This window comes from Schistocerca gregaria, chromosome 7, assembly GCF_023897955.1.
Source record: "Schistocerca gregaria isolate iqSchGreg1 chromosome 7, iqSchGreg1.2, whole genome shotgun sequence".
NCBI lineage: Eukaryota > Metazoa > Arthropoda > Insecta > Orthoptera > Acrididae > Schistocerca > Schistocerca gregaria.
The window spans coordinates 420593335-420618507 of NC_064926.1; the positions used below are offsets into that span (position 1 = coordinate 420593335).

The following is a 25173-nucleotide window of genomic DNA, read 5'->3' on the forward strand; positions in this document are numbered from 1 at the left end:
ACAGCCAGCGAAGTTGACATGTTTCGTTGAGGATAATGAATTAAAGGGCCTGACGCGTCAGATGTTCCCAGAGTAGGACTACCCGAAGTGGATTGAAAGTCTTGAGAAGGTTGTCGCCATAGTTTTGACTCTGGGTGCACGAATCAGCCAGGTCATATCTGTTTCTTTCCTCCACTTCCTCTGCGCTATATATTTTAGGCATTTCTTCGGCCTTTTAGAATGAAGTGTCATGGGATAGTCATATTGACTAACTGGTCCAAAATCTGGCTATAGCCCAAATTTAGACCATACGAAATAGCCCAATTTAGACCATTACTTGTGGGTAATCGTTATGTTTACTGCAGGAGAATGAAAAATAGTAGCTAGAAAAACTAAAGATATTATAAAAGGTAAGATTACCCTTAACACGACGTACAAGATATAAGACTATTCGGAAGCACAGAAACTGTCTGAAAATATAATAACTGCGTGCCTGCCAAAGTTTTAAGCTGGACAAAATAGAGTTTATGTTGACTACAATCGCATGGGACAGTGAACTAACTTGAAGGTTTTACATCATAAATGGCGTGGACTGAAGTACTGTTTCATATTATTTCTGCTAGGCTGAAGCACCTCCCAGTACGAAATATCTAACTAGCTCAAATTTAGAACCAAGTTGAAATTTGGACCACTTCCTCTGTCTGTTTTGGAATGGACTTTAGTGAAAACGTTTACCCAAGAAGTTTGAGTCCAGAATAGCTCACAGAAGAGACAGTGGACATACACGAAATGTCGTAGATTTGAAAGTAAGTGCTCGGTCTGCATCCTTTACTTTCAAATAATGTGATTATTAAGGTAGCCAAAAAGTGATGCTGCGTGATACAACATATCTAAAACCAAGTAACTAAAAATAAACTACTCACAGTTAACTAAACAAATACTTGCTTTAAAAAATATTTCTAGGCCTCACGAGATTCCTAAACTAGTTATGTCAAAAATGTTTGGTTAAAAAGAAAAATGGAATTATGTTCCGAAAAAATATAATCACTGCTATCTACAAGACGAACAGTGTAGCTTGTTACTGCTTAACCAAGCAGGGAGAAATTTTTACGGTCAACTCTTAGCGTTTTTCATTTGTGACTTTGAGTAAAGATTATTTAATTTGCACTGTTACTGGATTTACATAGTATGTGGAGAGGCGAACCTTCTTGTATGCTTGTGTTACACTGTCTGCCAGACGCCTTTTTAAGCCAGTGCCTATGGAGACCTCTTTCATCCCTTACAAGTATTGCGTAAGACCCTTGTCGGGATCGAAAGCACACTAGAACTACGCCTGTCTTTTCTTCTGGTGACAGAAGTCGGGCTCAGGCACCAACACAGGCAACACAGCGACTCAGCTCAGAGTGCAGCCGTCAACCTCCCACCAGAAGCCTTCTATATAGCAGTCATACCTTCTTCCCTTACCTCAGGAACGCTCCAGACAGTTCACTCCCTGCCAGGGAACGAGTTTTCTTAGCCTAAGACCAAGTACAAAATCAGATATGGTATACAGTCAGTTTATTATCTACGACTCCTGATTTGACATAGGTTGCAGTTTCGATGTAATCTGTGCTTGGCCTCGACTGCGCAGTCCTTTCCTACCAAGTGGGTATTTAAACAACAGTATACAAATTTTGAATTCGACAGCTACTGTAGGAAAATTCACTTTAGAAAGCCCAAATAATATTGCACGTTCACAAGCCATCCTGAGAATGCGGTCATCAGCATTATAACACTTATGTCGAGAAACTCAAATGATGCAAGCAAAGGGCACGACAAAGAGCAAACTTATTTGGTGCTGAGAGACGTGAAGTCCACCACGAGCAAATGAATCTCGCTGCATTATTCACTGTTTAAAACTAAACAAATTTGTGAAACCTGCCTGAATTCTAGCAGACTACTCATACACTACTGACCATTAAAATTGCTACACCATGAAGATGACGTGCTACAGACGCGAAATTTAACTGACAGGACGAAGATACTGCGATATGCAAATGATTAGCTTCTCAGAGCATTCACACAAGGTTGGCGCCGGTGGCGACACCTACAACGTGCTGACATGAGGAAAGTTTCCAACCGATTTCTCATACACAAACAGCAGTTGACCGGCGTTGCCTCTTAAAACGTTGTTGTGATGCCTCGTGTAAGGAGGAGGAATGCGTACCTTCACGTTTCCGACTTTGATAAAGGTCGGATTTTAGCCTATCGCGATTGCGGTTTATCGTGTCGCGACATTACTGCTCGCGTCGGTCGAGATCCAATGACTGTTAGCAGAATATGGAATCGGTGGGTTCAGGAGGGTAATAGGAACGCCGTGCTGGATCCCAACGGCCTCGTATCACTAGCAGTCGAGATGAAAGGCATCTTATCCGCATGGCCATAACGGATCGTGCAGCCACGTCTCGATCCCTGAGTCAACAGATGGGGACGTTTGCAAGACAACAGCCATCTGCACGAACAGTTCGACAACGTTTGCAGCAGCATGAACTATCAACTCGGAGACCATGGCTGCGGCTCCCCTTGACGCTGCATCACAGACAGGATCACCTGCGATTGTGTACTCAACGACGAACCTGGGTACACGAATAGCAAAACGTCATGTTTTCGGTTGAATCCATGTTCTGTTTACACCATCATGATGGTCGCATCCGAGTTTGGCGACATCGCGGTGAACGCACATTGGAAGCATGTATTCGTCATCACCATACTGGCGTATCACTCGGCGTGATGGTATGGGGTGCCACTGGCTACACGTCTCGGTCACCTCTAGTTAGCACTGACGGCACTTTGAACAGTGGACGTTACATTTCAGATGTGTTACGACCCGTGGCTCTACCCTTCATTCGATCCCTGCGAAACCCTTCATTTCAGCAGGATAATGCACGACCGCATGTTGCAAGTCCTGTACGGGCCTTTCTGGACACAGAAAATGTTCGACTGCTGCCCTGGCCAGCACATTCTCCAGACCTCTCATCAATTGAAAACGTCTGGTCAATGGTGGCCGAGCAACTGGCTCTCACAATACGCCAGTCACTACCCTTGATGAACTGTGGTATCGTGTTGAAGCTGCATGGGCAGCTGTACCTGTACACGCCATCCAAGCTCTGTTTGACTCAATGCCCAGGTGTATCCAGGCCATTATTACGGCCAGAGGTGGTTGTTCTGGCTACTGATTCTCTCGATCTGTGCCCCCAAATTGCTTGAAAATGTCAGTTCTAGTATAATATATATGTCCAATGAATACCCGTTTATCATCTGCATTTCTTCCTGGTGTAGCAATTTTAATGGCCAGTAGTGTATTTGTAATCTACTGCGACTACGGAGCGTACTCGCGATATGCCCCGCACGCCATTCTTCCCTCTCCGTTGTCCATCAGTAGAGTTCCTAGACCACCTACAAGTCGAGGGAGAGCAGTTACTTCACAGTCCTTCACAACCGATTGCCATCAATATTTGGTACCCCGCGCAAAAACATTAAGGTGTCTTTCATCATTCCAATTTAGGCGTCACAAGCATGTTTCTTATAAGTTCAATTTCAATGTGAAGTAATCGCAGTGTCTGTCCTTACTACGATTATATTTTTCTTTCACAGCTATTTCTTTCTATTGTACTACGAGGGTTGACCACAAAATAACGCACCGCACATTTTTTCTCAGCCGATAACAATGCTACGAATGCGAAACGTTATGCATGTCTTATTTGAGTATCCTGAGCGAGCGCGCCAAGTTTCCGTCACTTCCGACGAATTGCGTAGCCTTTCAAAACGGCGTCTGTAGGTGATGTACGTTACAAGCAACATTCCGTCATTGAATTTCTTACTGTAGAGAAAGAAACTGTGAGGAATATTCACAGACATTTGTGCAAAGCTTATGGAGCATCTGCTGTACAGATGCTGGGAACGGAGGTTGGGGTTCTCAGGTGGTTCTTCGGAGCTCCATGATTTGCAGCGATCGGGGAGACCATACACGGCTGTCCCAACTGATATCCCTGACCTAGACCCTCGGATGCCATTCGTGGAAGACATTTTGAGGAAGATGGGAAGGTGATTCACACAGTAAAGCACTGGTTCCGCCGCCACGACAAAGATTTGTACCGACAGGGTATATACGCTCTTGTCTCGTGCTGTAGGAAGGCCATAGAATGGGATGGAGGTTACGTGGAAAAATAGGGTATGTAGATAAAACACTATTCTTTCGTGTGTGTATTCTCATTATGTTCAATAAAGAATTTCTTAAAGAAAAAAAAAAAGATGCGGTGCCTTATTTTTCGGTCAACCCTCGCATTTTATTTCCATCTCTACTCAACTCTCGTGTGTGGAATATTTACGCACATTTATTATTTCTTACATTTTCTGGAAACATAATGTCGACCTACGCCAAAGTTCTAGAAATTTCTCGATGTCCTATATAGGGCTTCCGCGTAGCCCTCTTCCAAACATCCACCATCTTCACGTCTCCTCCATAGAGCAGAAATATCTCTGAAATGCGCATGTTGTCCACATTGAACTGGGATTGTTACATAATCTTGGGATAACGAAGTTTGTATACACTTTCGGCAGAGTTCTAAGCTTTAATATCAGACATATTCGCGATTTTTTACGATTGGTCTGATCGTAATAGCAGTGGTGAATTACGTTTGTTGCTGCATACGCAAAGGAAAATGCGGCAAAAGAGGAAAATTTTGTGTTTACGCTAGCTTTGATGTATTGTGTTGCTTTACTCACATTTTGAGTAAATGTTCTTAATGTATACCATATTGTATTCTGTAACTTGAGGTAGCAGTTTTGTGTGTTATTCAGAAGCGAAATATTTGTGAAACTCTTGACAGAGCAGAAAATTGAAACTAAATAATAAACTTAAATAGGTGCAAATAAAAAAGTGAAATGAAGGTCAGTGACGTAAATAAAAGTTGGAAAATATGAAATGTTGGATGAAATTTGAGAATGTATCTTAAAAATGGTTCAAATGACTCTGAGCACTATGGGACTTAACATTTGAGGTCATCAGTCCCCTAGACATAGAACTACTTAAACCTAACTAACCTAAGGACATCACACACATCCATGCCCGAGGCAGGAGTCGAACCTGCGACTGTAGCAGCAGCGCGGTTCCGGATTGAAGCGCCTAGAACCGCGAATGTATCTTAAACACGTTTTCTACACGCCCTGGTACAGAACACTTCGACTATTTTTATAAGACTGGCACATTAAGATCTGTGCTATATATTCTGCATCGCAAATAAGTGAATAAGAATTCAAAAGACTGAATGTCCGTCTAACACTAAATGTAGCAGCTAGCTCTAAATGTATAAAAATGTGGGTTAATGCGGATGAGTAGGAAAAACAAATCCATAATACAGCCTTAGAAATGACACAGTCACGTCGTTTAAATACCTGGGCCTAATGTTGTAAAAAAACTAAAATTTTAGGACTGCAGTAGGAAAGGCGAATGGTAGACTTCGCTTTACTGGTAGAAATCTAGGAATGTACGGTTCATCTGTAAAGGAGACCGCATATAGGACGCTAGTGCGACCTATTCTTGAGTTCTGCTCGAGTGTTTGGGATCCAAACTAGGTCGAATTAAAGGAAGATATCGAAGCAATACTGCTAGATTTGCTACAGGTAGGTTCGAACAACGCGTGTCACGGAGATGCTTCAGGAACTGAAATGAGAATCTCTGGAGATAAGGCGACATTCTTTTCGAGGAACACTATTAATAACATTTAGAGAATGGGCATCTGAAGCTGGCGGCAGAACGATTCTATTGCCTCCAACATACACAGCCCCTAAGGACCGCGAATATAATACACGAGAAACTAGATCTTGTACTGAGGCATATAGACAGGTGTTTTCCCCTCATTCTATTTGCGAGTGGAACGGAAAAGGAAATGACTACTAGTGGTATGGGGTTCCCTGCGCCACGTGCGATAAGGTGGCTGCGGGCTATCGACGTAGATTTAGATGTAATAAGTGGGTACAGACATCAGACAAATAAAAGAAGAGCAAACCAAACACAGTGTAATAATTGTAGTGCAAATTCCGGTGCTTTGGTAGAGTCTGCCTTCAGCTTACCGCTTTCACAACTCGATTGACGGGGATAAGACATTAGTACCTAAGATGCCAGCCAAGTCCTTTATGTGTGCCATATTGCTCAGTTCACTTGATGCTGTTACATTGGTCTGTGACTCAGCAGATGATACTGAAGGACTAAAATAAATTTTACAGGGAACGACCATGGTTGTGGTGGCATTAATGGATGGCGATAATTTGTTGCGAGTGGGGGAAGCCAAGGAATTTGAATGTGAAATAAAGGTTCTGGTAACACATTGATTTGTAGGACAGGTGTCTTGACAAGTATTTTGATACATACTATGTATTATTACCGAAAATAAACTACGTGAAGGCAATGTTGGTCTCCTATTTATTTTTTACCAACATCTCTCTCTCTCTCTCTCTCTCTCTCTCTCTCTCTCCCTCTCCCCCTCTTCCTCTCCCCCTGGCCTGCCGGTGTGTTCGAGTGGTTCTAGGCGCTTCAGTCTGTAACCGCGCGACCGCTACGGTCGCAGGTTCGAATCCTGGCTCGGGCATGGATGTGTGTGATGTTCTTATAAGTCTCATAGTGCTCAGAGGCATTTTAACCATTTTTTTTCCTCTCCCCATTTCCCTCCCCCTCTCCCCGTGTGTGTGTGTGTGTGTGTGTGTGTGTGTGTGTGTGTGTGTGTGCGCTCGCGCACGGACACAAGAAAGTGAAATATATCATATATTTATTTAATATTTAGGATACCTCTAGCTTCGTGATCCATTTATACATCTGTTTGTTTCTTTCTAGTTAGTTTTTAAGTAATGGATACCCTTATACTAATTGGGAAGGTTTAGATAAAACCGGGTAGATTAAATTAGTTTGGACTTCATCTCCGCTGCAATTCTTCTTGTGCCAGAAGCTGAAAACTTTGATGGCATTGCAACTTTCTACTAAATAATAAATGATTTCTACAATGCATCTTCCGTTACAATTTGTGGATATAATGGATCACTGTGGACACAAATATAGTGCATACTTTCGACATGACATAGCATGATCTCTATCTGAAGAAGTGAATTATAGTTGCATCCAATCCGACATATAATGCGACTCTTCCCCGTTATCCGTGACGTCATCGTCGCTGTCATGGGTCGCCCTTTATTCGATGGTACATCCCGCGGCTGTACAACACGGAATAACTGCTAATCCAAGCAGTTACCACGCACGAATTAAAACTGCCGTCGTCATTGCATCTTTAAAACTCAAGGCGTCCATAAGTACCAGTTTACTTGCACAAACAGTAGCAAAACTTCCAGTTTGCGATTCAAAACTATTTAATTAATAAAAATGCTTTCAACTGTTACGATCATCGTTTTTCGGTTAGGCAGGCGTTGGGTAACATCGGTTTATTAAAGTGGTATGTTACTCCACGTAGTTTACAAAAATACACTAAGTAAATTACGTCAAGTGCTACCAGTAAGCAAATTAATGCTATATCCCGAAAAAAGAGATAAATAAATACACAAAAAATCGCGGCAAAGTAATGAAGCAGCAGGTGGTGTAGTCGCAGACGTTCAGCAAATTCAGTGTTTTTCGGGAGAGTTGCAGAGGCAGATGGTTAATATAAAGTCGTTTTGCAATGCCATCAAAGCCAAATTAACTAAACCTCGAATACAGTATTAGTATTGTCCTACTTGATACACTCACGTCGTTCAAATATCTGTGCGTAATGTTGCAAAGCGACATGAAATGGAAGGACCATGTGAGGATTGTGGTAGGGAAGGTGAATGGTCACCTTCGGTTTATTGGGAGAATTTTGGGAAGGTGTGGCTCATCTGTAAAGGCGGCCTCATGAAGGACGCTGGTGAGATCTATTCTCGAGTACTGCTCGAGTGTTTGAGATCCACACAAAGTCTGATGAAAGGAAGACATGGAAGCAGTTCAGAGGCGGGCTGCTGGTTTTGTTACTGGGAGGTTCGAACAAGACGCAAGTATTGAGGAGGGAGATGCTTGAGGGAATTGAAATTGGAGCTCCTGGAGAGAAGCCGACATTCTTTTTGAGGGACACTTACTGAGGAAATTCTCAGAATCGGAATTTGAAGCTGACTGCAGTACGATTCTACTGCCACCAAGGCACATTTCGCGCAAGGACCACGAATATAAGATACAATGAATTTGGGCTCATGCGGATACATATAGATAGTCGGTTTTCCCTCGGCCTATTTGCGAGTGGAAGAGGGAAGGAAATGACTAATAGTGGTACAGGGTACCCTACGCCAAGCACTGTACAGCGGTTTGCTGAGTATGTATGCAGATTTTGATGCAAATACTATAAAATACAGTATGAAACAAAAAAATAGCTGTGGCTGTCACATAAATTAGTAAACACATACATCTAATCTGTGACACTTCTCGCAATGAAACCAAATGCTCCTTCATATTGCTCTTCAGAGTCAAGAGCCTAGCTTTTTCCAGGTATCTAATGCAAATTGTTATGGTGTGAAAAAACGCATGTAATAAATCCAAGGAAAATTGTCTGTGCTATGGATGTAATGACACAAGAGTGTGTAACTCAGGCGTAGAGACTATGCGGCAGCAGTGCTTTCAAGTTACGAGGGGCAGTGCAGTTTCCCTGGGCCTGCATACAATAATAATTTATAAGGAGGTTTCGAGAGGAAGGAAGAGTACTGTTGGGAAACAGCACGCGCAAGGAAAATTTGCATTTGGGGAGGAGACGTGAGTATTGCAATTCTTACCGCTGAGCTACTACTCCGCGCAGGCAGTTTCTCTAAAAGTATGATTGACCCTTTCCAGACGATCATATTTCTAAAAGGTTCGCCTGTATTTTGGAGCTTTTAGGGTAATACAGCATTTTTGTAAACGTTTGTCATTATTTTATACTGATGATGAAGCCAAGTTATCATGGTCGGGGTCGATTTGATGTCATGCTAAATTGCGAGCATCATTTTATTAATGAACAAAAAATAGTACTTTAAAAGATGGTAATTCTCTTGAAAGTTCATTTGTTGTTGATTAATCAAAGTCATTAAGTAAATTTTCAACTATAACGATCATAATTTTCGAAAACAATGTCTGTAATAACCACTGAGTCTATAATTCATAGTGATATTTCTCTTTCTCTAATGTACATTTACCTTTTTGCGTTTCTGATAAATTTATACATTGATGCCTTGGCTGTCATACTCCAGCCTCGCTATAGCATTTTGTTGTTGTTTTGAAACCATTCAAAATTTAATGTTGTAATTTTGAGAGTGGATTATAAATAAAATTTTAAACATGGCTGCTTGGTTGAATGACCGTATATAAATTAAAATTGAAACAAATGAGCCCTTGGCCATAATTTTTAGTCTTATTAAGCAGGTCTCAACACTTCTACGAGTGCCTTCATCAGAATTTAAACGTTTTGAGTGGCCTATAACATAGTCACAAATTTATGGGAAAAGAAATTTTTTATATAAAAGTGTAAGAACTGAAATACAATACAAGACAGAGACAGTAGTGGTACTTACAAGACACGTATAAAATAAATAACAATTCAGAAGGGCTTTAGTCAAAATTTGTTTTTTAAAAGCATGCATGAAGGAGGGTCATTGTGGGCTGCTCAGACCTGTACAGCCACAGGTTGCAACCATACTAGAATAGTAACTTTGTAAAAAAGAAATATTGCTACCTTTGCAAATTAAGTGACTAACTTATTACCTCAGTCTTCGTTTTATTGTATGACTGAAAATAAAAATGTGTTCTGAAACAATTTCTATGCTGATTTCAAAACTGTTCTGAGATTTTTTATTTGTTGTACAGTTTTTTTGTGTTTTGTACCTCAGTCAGTAAAAATGGAGTCCTTATAGGATCACTTTGTTGTCCGCTCTTCTGTCTGACTGAGTGTTAATAACGTTTTTTCTCAGATACGGGTAGACATATGAAACTGACATTTGTCACATACTAAGGCCTATGATTCCTTGGCGACGTAAAACATTTAAGCTTCTGTCTCGATGCAGTCGAAAGATATGGCCATTTACGTCACATGTTATGATGCTCATAAGCTCACTCATCAAAACACACAGGAAACTTTCTGTAGATACAGAAACATGAAATTTGGCAAGAAGCAAGGTTTTAAAGAAAAAGTAAGGACAAAAAACCGAAAACTGTAAATATGTAATTACATCACACGAAAGAAATATTTTTTGTCATTTGTTATCCGAGTGTCTGTCTGTGAAAATCCCTTTTTTTTTTTTTAACAGAAATGGATAGACTTTCCGTCACACGTTGTACAGTCAAGAACTGGGACATTAAAATCATTGTTCTTTCTATTCTGCTGCTATTTAAGAGACACTGTATGCAAATTACATAATGAAATAATAGTATTAAAACAAAAAAGAAATAAAAGGACGTTGGACAAAACAATGCTTCTAAACATAAAACTATAGTGATTGTAGCGGTATCCTTCTCTTGAAAGTAAGAAGACTGATGACTCTTATAAATCAGCCAAATGCAATTTAAGAAAGGAAGTAGAGTTATTTGAAATTAAATGAATTGTGTATAGAACAATTATTATTTAAATATGCAAAGTGAAGAGTTGAATTAGCATCATATTGGTCTCAGATGAATAACCTATGTCTACACAGATATAAGGTACAAAATGATAAATGTTAATAGTGTCACAGCATTCACAAATTGCAGATACACTGCTTCAGTACAAATGACAGATTTGTGCCAACCACTAGAAATTTAACAGAAGGTAAATGTCTGTGTCTAAATGAATACAATTTCCGATTATTACCGCAACCTGAGTGGCGGATGAAAATGAAGAGCTCTGAATTTATTATAGATATGACGTCTTCGTTTGTGTTATACAGGGCGTTAGGAGTATAAGGGCAGATATTTCCATTGATGACTGAGACAGTGTACTGAACAACGTTACGTCAGTATTTCCTCCATTTGCAGACTGATAATTATAACTATTGTGACTTACGTGTTTTTTGGTTGGTTCGTACCTAAAAGTACACGTCGTGCAAGTAAGCTATTAATTGCAATATGGACACGTGGACATACAGCGGATATTTTGCACTCACAGGTGTAGTCCACTTCACGGTGCATTTATGACCATGCAGAAAACATCAGGTAGTAAATTATGGGACTTGTTTGCAGGGAAGCCATTAGTTGCAGAGAGAAATCAAATAACACATACTCAAGTGGTTACATATTAAAGTACCAATGTCACAGTATCTGTACCTGTAGCCATAACAACGTGTATACAATTATGCTTTGTAACGTATGGCTTTGTCCGTGATCTAGACTGGACATTTAATTCATGGTTTCATTCTACTTTAGGGCCGATCACTTCGCGAAGAGCTGCTGTTAACGGCGAGAAGTGTACATTATTGTCAGAGTGAAACTGAGCAAAAGTGATCTTTACCCCTTGCGGTACAAGCAACAGTGTCCCGAATTACAAAGCGAGGAATAGTGCGGTGACAATCTGAAGAAAAGGCACATTATTGATGTTACATCTCCATCTATATACTGCAAGCCACAGTGTGGTGTGTTGCCTCTTTCCTGTTCTAGTTGGCAATGGCAAGCCATCATAACAGTTCGAATCTCCCTACTACTATCTTCATGGTCTTTTCGCGATACGAATGTAAGATGAAGCAATAATCTAGTTGACTCTTACAGCACAACGCACGCTCTCGAAATGTTAGCAATAAATAACACGCTGATGCATAGAGCCCTACTCGTAGGTCTGTTACTGGGATTCAATGAGCCTCCCTGAAGCGATTTTGGCTATTACTGAACAAATCCGTGACTAAACTCGCTACTCTTTATTAGGTCTTCTCTATTTCCTTGAACAATCGTACTTTGTTAGCGTCCCAGAACGTAGCATTTCAAGCACTGCTCGAACGAAGGTTTTGTAAGCTACCATTTCCATGGATGGGCTACAGTAGCCCTACACTTCTTAAAGATTCTTCCAGTGAATATCAGTCTGGCATCTGATTTTCCTACGATTGGTTTTATGTAGTCGTTCTACGTTAAATCGTCCTGTTCGCCTTCTCCCAGGAGTTTCACCGACGTCATTGATTCTATTAAATATTCGGCAGTCATGTAATCAAACAAAGACGTGTCTTTTACGCCTCTTTATATTTAATACGTTACATTTTTTTAAGTCGAGGATGAACTTGCAGCCCTCGCAACACTTATCGATTCTTTGCAGGTATTCGTGCCACTCACTAAGATTTCCCAGTGCTTTGACTGATCTACGTAGATCAGTGGATAGTGTCATAGAAATTCCGACGTTATCCATTGGGCTATTTATAGACAGAGTGGTCAGAAACAGTCTGGAAACCTTTTAAGGGTGTTGGAGGATAGGCTGGCTGAGAAATTACTGTTATAAAATAATTAGATACGTTGCGCCGTTTCTTAGTTAATTACTACTGAAATTTGACAATCAGGCCGTTGCGCGCGCAATTTCCAGCGGGCCGCCAGGGGTTGTGTTTCGTTACCTAAATCCGGACAAGAGAACGATAAAAAATTGAGCATGCGACGTTAGTAAGGATCGAGCCCGAACCAAACACTGAACATTCTGATGCGCTATCGTCTGCGCTGTGAGAACAACTGGCACTAATTATAAACAACGAATTTTCTCTGCCTCGTAATGACTGGGTGTTGTGTGATGTCCTTAGGTTAGTTAGGTTTAAGTAGTTCTATGTTCTAGGGGACTGATGACCATAGATGTTAAGTCCCATAGTTCTCAGAACCATTTGAACCATAAACTGGGGAACAATTGCATTACGTGGGAAATGGCCCGACTTCAACCTTAGTTGACTCGGAAACGGTGCAAGGCATCAAATTTTTCCTTAATAATCATTTCTCAGCACAATACCCTTGCAGTACCCTTACAATCTTTCAGACTGCTTCTAGCCACTCTATATTCCATGAACAAAAATGATCCTATGTCTTTTGGGGTAAGACCGAAACTACTTTTCGTCCATTGAGAAGGACATGCTGTTTACTATTTCCTATGAACACTTAAATTCTGTAACAAAGCTGGTCCGATGTACCGCAACCTCATACTTTATTCCTTGGGTGACAATGAGGAACCGTAATGAGCACCTTTTGCAAGTAATGGGACACATTACTGTTATGGGCCACGGTGTCTATTGCCTTCATGGACGAAGAGAGGGAGCTGGATTTCACAAGAACATTGCTATATAATCCATGCTGGTTTCAGCAGAAGAGATTTCTGGTTTCCAGGTAGGTCATGGTACGCCAGCTCAAAAACCTGTTCTAAAATTCTACAGCATACTGGCGTTAGCGACATACGCCTAAGTTCGATGGCTCCTCTTGAAAACGGTAATGTCCTGAAAATTTTTGCAACCCTACTATGAGTTGCTGTTAGAAGCGGCGAAAGTTCTTTTACACTTCCTTCGTAGAATAGCTTAGTTACTTCATCAGTCACCTTTCCCCTGGTGTGTGATTTTAGTTGATTTCCTATCCTGCGGTAAAAAAAAAAGTGAAGTCGTATCGCACTGTTAGTTGGGAGACAACGAAGGAGAGGTTCAGCCATTATTTGCAAATGTTTTTCTGTCCATGGTGCAAATAGGCATCTTTCCCTTGCGAAGTGTGAGTGTTATGTGTGTAAGTGAATCTGATAAGCATAGGTGGCTTTAATGCGTGTGATTGTGTGTGTGTAGTGTGGTGTCATGTCTGTGATGAACGATGACGAGGGGAAGAGAAAGGCGAAACTCAGTGCCGGCACATAGCCCGCTTCTCCCGATAATCACCAAGGGGGATTGCCGGGCTTAAGTACCCAGCCGACGGATCGCCTTCAGCAATATCGGATGCCCTCACTTCGCGAGACGCTTCGGGGAGGTTTTGAATTTAATGGAGAACAGTGGCGTAAAGACGCGACCAGGAGCTTTACTCCCCAACCCCCTGCCCCTTGCAGGAAATGCATAGGAAAAGGTTCTGCAGCCACTTATCTCGAGATATTTTTTCGACATCTGATTGCTTTCGATGTCCTCTGTCGGTACTCAAGCGACATCAAGCGCTACCTAACGTTTCCCTAAACGTCTCGCATAAAAATTGGATTTCTCGGGGGCCCATTTCTTCCGTTCTACTGTAGGTATAAAAGGTAGGATCACTTGTTTTTCACAGCCCTTGGCCTACGGATCATTTATATTCCCAACAAAAGAATGATCTTACTGTAACTACCCTACAGCAGAAGATTGAACATTATACATCTCCTACAGCTTAGGCAAATGGAGCAAATCGGTAGGTTCTTTTTGCCTTGGATGTGGTCTACGGTACACCTTGAGAGGCATATAGACGCAACATTTAGTTCACTCTCGCTTCCTGAGAAAACCCAAAAACATGGTTTTTTGGGTATGAAAAAGACCCGCGATTCCGAGACGACTATTCACAGCAAACGGCTGAAATTTTTGTGATGTATTTCTAAGATCCTGCTCTCGTAAAACTTGAATGTTTTCTTGATATCATTAGCCACTTCCGAAATACAGACGTTCAAATTTTCCATACTTACGTGTTCAATTTGCCATACTTACGTGTGTAAAATACCCACGTAAAATCCGATGTGAGGCAAAATCCAAATAATAAGTAACCCTAACAAATTGCTCAAACGTTTACGCTATATTCTCTATGAATTTATCTGGAAGTGACATCTTTCCGTTTTTAAAAATCTTTATCCGTTATCGAGTAATGGCCCAAAAATATGGAGTTTGGGTACCAAAACAGTGTCGCCGATGCACAGTAGGTGTCTTTATTTTTACTAAAATTCCTACGATATCGATCTCGAACAATCTCGAAAATTTTTTTACATCTTCATCTGTTTACGAGATACAGAGGTTGAAAATTACCCTACTTGTACAAATAAAATCTCGCGTGAAGCGAAAACGCAGCTTATAAAGTGACGTAGAATGGACAAATATGCTCTAAAGTGTCTCCGCTATTGTCAAGAAGGTTCTGGGAAACCAGTGTTGCTCTAGTACTGAAACACATGCACAATTTCTGCGCACATAAAAACCGGTCTGAGGTGTAAAATTATATTTTTTGCGTTGTTTCAGTTTCACATAAGAGAACTACTGAAAGTTTACTTATGAGTGAGATGCCCTGCTGTAACAGGGAAAGGAAGGGAACTAGCGGAAAAATACTCCTATCGGAGCAAAACAATAAAAAAATAGAATTAAATAAATAAATAATTTTTTTAATTAAAAAAATAAAAAACCCAGCCGCATATATTCTCATTTATTAAAAGACTCTGACTAAAAAGTGGGGTAGTAGAAGCCTCCTTCCTCGACACCTTCAAAGATTTTTCCAAAAATTTTGGCTTGCGAACATAATCGCTCAGGGACAAGGAGACAGTGGCAGTGGGAAAGAGACGGAAGACAGTAGAGGGTAGTTGCGGTATAGAAGGAGACAATGGCAGTGTGATGGAAAGAGAGGGACGCATTGGCAGTGGAACATACTGGACAGTGACAGAACAGCGCTAGGAAAGAGTGAAGGAGGCAGTGCGTGTGGGAGAGGAAGAAAGAGAAAGACAAAGTGCAAGTAGGTGAGAGTCAATGATAGTGAGGGACAGAGTTTATGGCAGTGACAAGAACGAAGAGAGAGATAACGAAAGCGAGGAGAGACAGCAGCAATGGGAAGGAATGAATCAGGTAGTAGCAGTAAGAGAGGGCAAGAGGGAGACACTGACAGTAAGTGGGGATAGAATTAGTTGGACAGAACGAAGAAGACTGTTGTGAGAGAGGAGGCAGTGACAGTTAGTAGAGAGAACCAAGGAGATAATGAAAATGGTTCAAATGGCTCTGAGCACTATGGGACTTAACTTCTGAGGTCATCAGTCCGCTAGAACTTAGAACTACTTAAACCTAACCAACCTAAGTACATCACACACTTCCATCCGCGAGGCAGGATTCGAACCTGCGACCATACCGGTCGCGCGGTTCCAGAGTGTAGCGCCTAGAACAGCTCGGCCACCCAGGCCGGCAGAGATAATGACAATGAGCTGGGCTGAATAAGTCAGAATGGGCGAATGGGAATGATTGGATATGATATCTTCGCATGCCAAAATTTTTGGGAAAATTTTTAAAGGTGCCGAAGAAGGTAGAATGAGACAGCTGGCTCCCCAGTTTTCAGACAGAGTTTTCTAATAAACAGGAGCATAACATGGTTATCATACGACGATAGGAACATTATTCCGCTGGCACTACTATACATATTCATGTTCCAAATGTTAACCAAGTTCCTACGCCGACCCATAGAAACGGAAGCAGTGCAAAAGATACAGTTAACTCTCGGTGGGAGTGCTGTCCTGGACATTAACTAGACCTCAACTTTCAGCCCCATTTGATCAATCATTTTATCTTTCGGCCCCCTAGGTGATAGCAGAAGTCGAAACCTGCAGGTAAGTGCTGTAAGACGTTTCGGTTTTGTCAACCTTCGCAAAAAACAATATGATGGCTTCGTAACAGCAACCGCAGTTTTACGAATAATTTAAACTTTAACCATGCTATATGGAGTCTTTTAAGTACAGCATTGCAAATTTATGAAATCATTTCTACTGGTTCAGTCACTTTTTGCTAATATTAAATTAGCACGACACGTTTCGGCAGCATGTTCCCGTCATCAGATTCATTCCAGTTATATGTACATTAAATTAATATGAAGTGTGATCAGGTTCATTTTCTCTGTGTGTGGGTGTGAAGCCCAATGACTGACTGGCGTGACCGCCATACAGTTATGTTTTAATAATTATCTGGAGGCACGTGACTATGAAGTTTTGAGGTTAGAAACCTGTCATGTAATAAATTAAGAAAATTTCAAGCAACTGAAAGAGATTTTATTGCTATAAATATGTTCTCTAATAGCGGTAGCTCACATGATCAAATATTTTGTATTTTAGTGTACACATTAGGTGATTTGCATGTGTGCGTGATCTAAACGTGCAAAACATTTTAGTCCTCAGTACGGATCCGCATTTCTTCTTCCCAGAACATATCCGAGTTATTAAGCCTACTTGCAAAAAGCAATACCTTGCCAAACTGAAACTGTTTTACTGTAATGGGTAGTCAGAAGAAAACTGAACACTCGTCACAAAGGGACCATGGAATAGTCCCATTCAAAAGAAACCACCACACGCTTTAAGACATTTATTCCACCACGAGACGAAATGATCAATTTCGGTTCCATATAATGCCGTTGTCTGCTGACGGGTCCATAACCGCACCCACTCTTGCACTTCCTAGCTCAAATGAAGCCGACGTCCACGCATATCATTCTTCTTGTCACCAAAGATATGAAAATCACGTGCTGAAAGATCTGGGAGCTACGGAGGGAGTTGCAGTGTTTCCCAATAAAATCGATTATACGTGTCTTTCGTCCAACAGGCAGTGTGGGGCAGGCGTTATCGTGCAACAGGATGATCTCGTTCGACAACATTCCTGGGCGTTTTGACTTAATGGCGTGTCGCAGTTTCGACAATGTGTCATGATACTGCTGCACACTGAATGTTGTTCCACTCTCAGTTCCACGCTGAAAGGAACCTGATGAGCAGAGAGCCGCTGCAATCGAAGGATGATGTCATCATGAACTTAGTGGAATTTATGTGAAGAGCTATGGATTTCTCTAGGGTAGGGATATGGGATGTTTCAACTGCTGGTTTTGCCGTTTGCTGTCGGAATGCTGTGGGATGAAATCATCTTGTTTCACAATAACGCACTCCCCCACACCGCCAATCAGACGAAGGCTGCGCTTCGGTGATTTGGTTGGGAAACACTGCAGCATCCTACGTACAGCCCGGTTCATCATATGTTTGGCGACCTGAAGAAAGACATGCGTGGGTATCGATTTTAACCGGACGTGGAGGAGGAGGTGTGGGTGTGGTTGTGGATCCGCTAGCGGCCGACCGCGTTCTACGAAACGGGAATTGATTGTCTAGTCTCCCAGTGGGGCAAATGCCTGAACCTGTGTGATGATTAATTTTGAACGGAACCATTCCATGTTGTCGTCGTGGCAAGCGTTCGGTTTTCATCTAATTGCCCCTCATATGTGGTGCAATAACAGCTGTGTATAAAAAGAATTAATTATTTTAATTTGCGTGTTTCATTTCATTTTTAAAGGCTCATGTGTTAAAACTGTCATGAAATGTTAAGTATCTAATTAGTAGTTCCCTTTCAAATACTCAAGTGTTAAATTGATCCGACACTACAGCAGGCCCAGACTACAACAGACCCAGAAAAACAATTCAGTAACACTCTTGACACAATTAACTGAAAGATATGATACATCTCAAAATATAAACACAAATCAACACTCAGAATAGCAAATTTACTACAGAAACAAGGCTTACACGTTTCCTACTGAACAAGATACACACTCCAGTTACATATACAAAGAACAATAAACAAACCAGATAAATACCAAGGAAAAGGTATATACCGGTTAGACAGCCACAAAAATGTGGATCATCGTGTCTGGGAATGACAGACAGCAATTTCAAAAGTGGGCGTAATGAACATATAATAAGCTGGGTGTATGAAAATATCCATTCGACCTTTCTGAACGCTTGATAAATCATGGGAATGAACTATCCGATATGGAACAGGACATGAAAATGATTAGAGTCAACAATTAAAACAAAGATCTCCTGACTTTACGGGAAACCTTTCATATACAAAGAGCCCTTGCAGTGAAAAAGAATGTAATTAATGACCATATCAATATAAGCACTACCTTACTGTTTATGTTAGCCACGAAATAGTAAACAGGAATATAAAACGTATCTTCAGTAATTAATTAATGCTCCCTCCCGTCTCTCTCTCTCTCTCTCTCTCTCTCTCTCTTTCTTCCCTCCCCCCTCCCACTCACACACACACACGCGTACAACAAATGGACAAATATCAGCCCACAAACAAAAGATGAAAGATAAATACAAAGTGACAAGTTGGCAGCATTACACACAGTTCACACACACGTACACCGATGAAAAGTGCAGGTGAAATGTAGTAATAAATGTCGGAGACAAAACGCCGAAAACCGGCCTTCTGGAGTATGGAGACCGAGTAAACAATTGTCCAGAATGACACACATGAACTAACAGCGTTGGAAACCGTAACACCAAATGATAATTTAACCTCACGAAACACTTTCTGCAAAAGTTGTTTCTATTCTGATAAAAAAGAGAATGACATGAGAAAACGTAACATATTAACTTACTTGTAACTACTACATACTGCATTTATTATACTGTGTGCATAAAAAGAAACACGTATTACAGGTCACCGCACATCCTTCATTATTTAAAAAAAAAACGAAACGCATATTGCAAAAAAGCAAACTGCCTTTCATTTAGTAGCAAAGACGGGACATACCTCTGTGTACATGTTAACATTGATTATCTCGCTGTTTATGGGATTTGAAACTCACATTTGTAAAATTTTAAAATTCTCGTTAAGTGTTTAAAAGAATAATTTGAAATATCATTCTGACTGTGTGACTGGTCGAATGACGCTGAGGTGAATAAATGTTGTAAAAAAACCTTTCTCCTTTCTGGGTATGTTGAGTAGAGCACTTTACCGTTTGTACCTCGAAGCTAGACTGGTTGTTATACATTATTGCCAAACATAATGTAATGTTCTCATGTAACACTAAAATCGTGTTGCATATACCGCAGAGAGTATTGAAAATGAAGATATTCCAAATAAAATAACTATCATTCACGATACTTTGCTGAGCTCTCTGTAATAGTACTATGATTGAATCCATCGTCAAATCTACTAAACGCCTCTGATATGGGAAAACATTACTCTTTGCACAGCCGCACTTACTTGGATGACATAAATCTGGTAGCAAGAGATTGCTTAACGTAAATTCTTTCCAAGGATATCAAGATAGAGTTTGGAGTGAAAAAATACAAGCACCCATAAGATATACAAACTCAAAGATTGTACATCTGTCGATCCGATACTGCGACGTGAAACCTTCAGTTACGTAGGAATTAGCCAAACGACGTATTAATAGCATTCAAGTGAAGAACTAGCCTGCTACTGATTACAAAAGCTCCTGAAGACAAATCTGAACGCTGGAATAAGAGACAATAATATACTGTCGCGGGATTAGTTACTTATTTGGCGACGGTGACGCTATAGTAGTGCTGGGCTCATTTAGTGTAGTCAAGTGCAGAAATTTTGATGATGAAGTGCAACGTATTAGGTATTTTTTGTCAAAAATTCGTTGAGCGAATGCGACTGTGCTTTGTTCATTCGTCGGCAATGTGGTGTAGTATCGAATGCTTTTCTGAAATATAGAAAAACAGAATCTACCTGTTCACCGACATGTAATGTTTGCAAGTCAAATGTAGGAATACAGCGAACAATGCTTCACAGGATAGTTTTTCCTGAATCTTTACTGATCCTTTGACAGAAGTTTATTTATCTCTACGAAAGGTGGAATTTCTTTTTATGCAGATTATCAGTGAAACATTAGTGGCTTTTATTTGAAATTACAGGATGTACATAAAGTCCGGGAACACTTTCAATTATGAATTGCACAAGAACCAAACACTGTACGGATATCATACATACGTCACTTTGAATAGAAACCTGAGAGTTTTTTTCCGTGTATACCGCCACAGTGTAGTTTGGTAATCTGCCGATGGTCAGCGCTAATCGGAAACATGACGAGTTCAGGCGCGGAGCGAGCTTTCTGTGCGTTGGAGTTCGACAAAAACAAATGTGCTACAGCTCTTCAACGAATGTTTAGAACCAAGTATGTTAAGAAGCCACCAAAAGGAAGGCCGTTTACCATTGGCACAACAAATTCGTTACGACGGGTTGCTTGCACCCGGCAAAGAGAAGCGGACGTCCCAGTTTGAGCGAAGTGAATGTGGAGCGCGTACGGGAGACATTCATCCTGTGAACTCAAACTGGCTCCAATGACAGTGTGGAGAGTCTATAACGATATGTTTACGTAATGTGTACACATAAACATACCTTATAAACGTCCCCGTTCGTAGTCGCTAATTATAACAATATGTTTCTTTTATGCTGCAACATATAGCTATAATCAGCGGTGGAAATATATTTGCGAACGCCGACCGTGTGCGGCTGCCTCTTGTTGGATCGTCTGATCAGTCGGAAGTTGCATTGCAGAGGAGAGTAAATGCCTATTCAAAATATAATTATTTTTGGATAGCTCAACATGAATTTCCTAAGGGACCGTAGTTTATCATGCGTTTACCAGTAGAATGTGGCGCGGAGAAAATATTTCGCCGCATACAACTTCCGTCCGATTTCGACGAAAGAATTCGTGACTGTGAACTCTCTATTTGGCAGAAACATAAGGAAAATTAAATAACTTCATGAAGGAGCGAGATATAGATTCTGCACTAAATAAATAGTCCATACACCAATTCCATTTAAATCTGAATTTATGCCAATTAATAGATGAACTTACACTACAATGAAGAATTTTAACATGGATGCCGTTTTGACTGGCACTTCTCTTCTGGTAATGACAATAATTCCTTTGACGTTGTCACATACACGTCGCACAATAAATTTACTGCTATGCAGTATTGAACTTTTAGTATTGCACTTTTACTTTACATTAAAATAATATTATTTTTAACGATAATAATACGGCGGCAAGACATGCGCGTCCGACACAAGTTACAAGAGACAAGAGAAGAATGAGTAACTGTTAATCGAGAATATCTCGTACATAAAAAAAAAGAAAATGTGTAAAAGTGTTCTTCTTCTGTCCGTTTTTCGCGCCGCGGTTTTCAAAGTCAATAACTCACTGCATCTCCGACGGCGATTCGACAATAAACAAGTTACGCCACAGGTCGTTTACCTTTTATATTCTCGCAACATTATTTGCTAACTGTAGCTGTTGCCGAGCGACTGCTCGATTAGTGAATGATTTAAAATGATAAGGCAATCACATAATGTTACAAGTCCTGCGACAGAAGCTGTCTGTGAAACCATTCAAACTGGAGCTAGTGCAGAAGCTTAATGACGACGAGAAAGACAAGCGTTTTGAGTTTCGTTCGCAGTTGCAACAATTGAATGAGGATGGAGATGGCATTGTTGATCGCTTAATTTTTATCAACGAAGCCACTTTTCACACTAATGGGAAAGTGAACAAGAATAATTGTCGAATCTGGGGTACAAAGCACCCACACGAGTGCACTGAATTTGAGCGTGATTCCCCAAAGGTAAATATTTTTTGTGTCTTGTCGCGTCTAAAACTGTACGAGCCATTCTTCTTCGCCGAGAGCACTGTCACTGGATATTCCTACTTGGACATGCTGCAGCAATAGCTGATGCCTCAAATGCAATCGGACTCTCCGTTCATCTTTCAGCAGCATGGGGCTACACCCAATTATCATGTGAAGTTGGTGGGTACCTGAACACGGAGCAGCCGCATCGATGGATCGGCCGTGCCACAGAAGGGGGCAGCTGTTTCATGAAATGGCCTCCCCGATCATAAGATTCCACTCTGTGTGACTTTTTTCTGTGAGGACACATTAAAGATCTGGTGTATGTACCGCCTCTACCATGTGATGTAGCAGAGCTCCGGGAGAGAATACGGGAAGCGCCTGCCACAGTCGACGATGCCACGCTGGGCCGGGTATGCCAAGGACTCGATTACCGGATTGACGTCTGATGGGTCATTCATTGTTCGCATATCGAATGATTGTAAAATAAAAATTTTAAAAAAAATTCTCTTCGAAATGCAATATGTATGATATCTTTACAATGTTTAGTTCTTGTGCCATAAATAATTGAAGGTGTTCCCGGACTTTCGAATTCAGCCTTGACATACGGTACACGTCACTAACCATCTGGCTCTTTTTGATTATTTGTTCATAACAGAAAATGAGTAGTAGTAATGTGCTTTTAAAATGAATGTACCACATATGCATAGCTCATTATGTGTTATTGCATTGTCGAATCAACAATCTTCATTCTCGTCTAAAAATTTGAACTACTTGTATTGCTTCTGTGATGAAAGTTATGGGCTGTTTTTTTTTTAATTCACTGTGTTGAATTAAGAAATGGGCAAAGTCGTTCTTTTTATGGAGCTATTTATTTTGAGACAGTTGGTCTTATTGAACGAGACCGATGGGAACCACCAAAGATAAAATTATTCCCATTGTCATCAAGCCAGTTATCTGCTTTTTCTTATCTAATAGAGTCTGGAAAAAGATAATACTCATTCTTATTTAACTGTTTACAAAAAGTAATTCTGAAAGTAGGAAATAAATATTTAGACGCAGAATAAATAAGGTGTAAAAAAAAGAAAATTATAAAGCTGTGTAATGCATGTAAACAAGGATAAAGGGAGGGGAAGATTGGAACTGGTGCCTGAACTGAACTAAGTGGACCAACGGAAGGGTTTCTGTCTCAGATCCGACGCGGTTTGCACATTTCAGAATTGGAGCCTGTACTGAAGTAACGGTTTCGGTCTCCCGATCAGATCCAGTTCGCACAGTTCGGGGTTCAGAACTATGGACGCTTAGGTCCTGAGGGTGGGGCGTATGCAGTATAAAGGAGGGGAGATTCGAGTGTGCGCATTCTTACTTTCAGCAGGTGTGAGAGGCGGGGAGTTAAAGACCGATAGTTGACTAAAAGAAAGACCACTCCGAACAGTTCTTTCCCAGAGCAACTCGTTTGAACTAGTTCATTGATGAACTACTCATCCATAGTTACAGTTTTCTTTCCTTTTTCTATAGAGAAATTAGTGTCCGTTACCTGGTCCATGTGTTCTCCCACAGTTCTGTGAACAGGTTCTTTGCGTCCTCCGACAGTTCTCTAACGGGTTCTTCGAACATCTCCTGTGATTTTCAAAACAGAGTTCTGCAACCGTTGTTTCTTTTTCAGAGTCGTATCAAATACTAAATAGTGTCGAAGGAAGGGGGCCATGAAGACTGTGGTTTCATACGCCGTCAGTTACCAGCGCGTTAAAGGTGTGAGGAGGTAATCAACAGTGCTTTTTCTAAGAAACCACCTCTGAAAGTCTTCACATATATATGAAAATACGAATATGTATGGCTTGAGGGAACTGGAACCAGAATTGGTGTCAAATATCTTAATCATTCTGTTAGTTAGCCTAATAATAATGTTGCATTTTTGATCTGCTAGCAGTCACCTAAGCCGATTTTAGTACCTCATCGTTATACAGACTTCTCTGTTGAATGCTTTTGTTGTACATTCTAATACGATTTCTTTGTTTCAGGTACGTAACCCTGTCCTCCCTGACAGCGAGTATACGGTAGGTCTACCGCTTTAGTATAGCTCTTTTATGTATTATTATGATTCTCTTGAATAGTTACCATCCATGTGAGTCATTGCCTTGTGAGAATCTGAGCCTTTCAAATAACCGCCATTTTGGCGTCATACGCTTACGAAATGTTAGTTCTGTAACTGTAAAAAGTCAGGGACTGATGAGTCTACATACAGTCGTATTTTGTTTGCGGTGTATGACCGCGACAGAAGAGGTAGGGTGAAAGCCATTGCCACTACATAGCATGCTCTTATCGAATAGCACCAAGGGATTCGCAGTGCATAACGTCCCCATCCGACAGACGGATACTCGTCAACAGACTACGCAAGACACTGTTAACAGCAAAGAACATTAAATTTTGACGTCTCGTCCACGACATAGCCGTTAAAGACCGCTTTGGCGAAGTTTGAAGTTTAATTCTGGATACTGGTGCCAACTATGGCGTCACAATCGATCTTTTGCATTTCAAATACTGGCGGTGAAAATTTATTTGGCCGACGTTGTTGGACTCGGTAATATCAGATACAATCTCGATCGTCTACGCGTGCGCTCCGTACCACAGAATTCTTGTGGTTGGATCTGATACTTACGACTTCTGAGACTGTTGCAAACAGCTACTTGTTGTCGCCTCAGATGATCTGTAGCACATATTTGAATTGCTTATTTATTGATCAATTTTTAGCAACGCTAAAAGATACCTGTTGTAAGGTTGCTATTAGGGAATAGATCAGTGAGTTACTTTAATATGTAAACCATTTTTCTTCATTAATTGAAATTTAGGCCCACTGACTGCACACAATTTTAGTAATAAT

The 25173-nt window shown here is 40.8% G+C and overlaps 1 protein-coding gene across 2 annotated transcripts in view; it reads left to right on the top strand.

Annotated features, from left to right (window-relative positions):
• LOC126281204 (synaptotagmin-11) overlaps window positions 1-25173 on the top strand; it is a 1096906-nt gene that overhangs the window by 277417 nt on the left and 794316 nt on the right. The window lies entirely within an intron of this gene.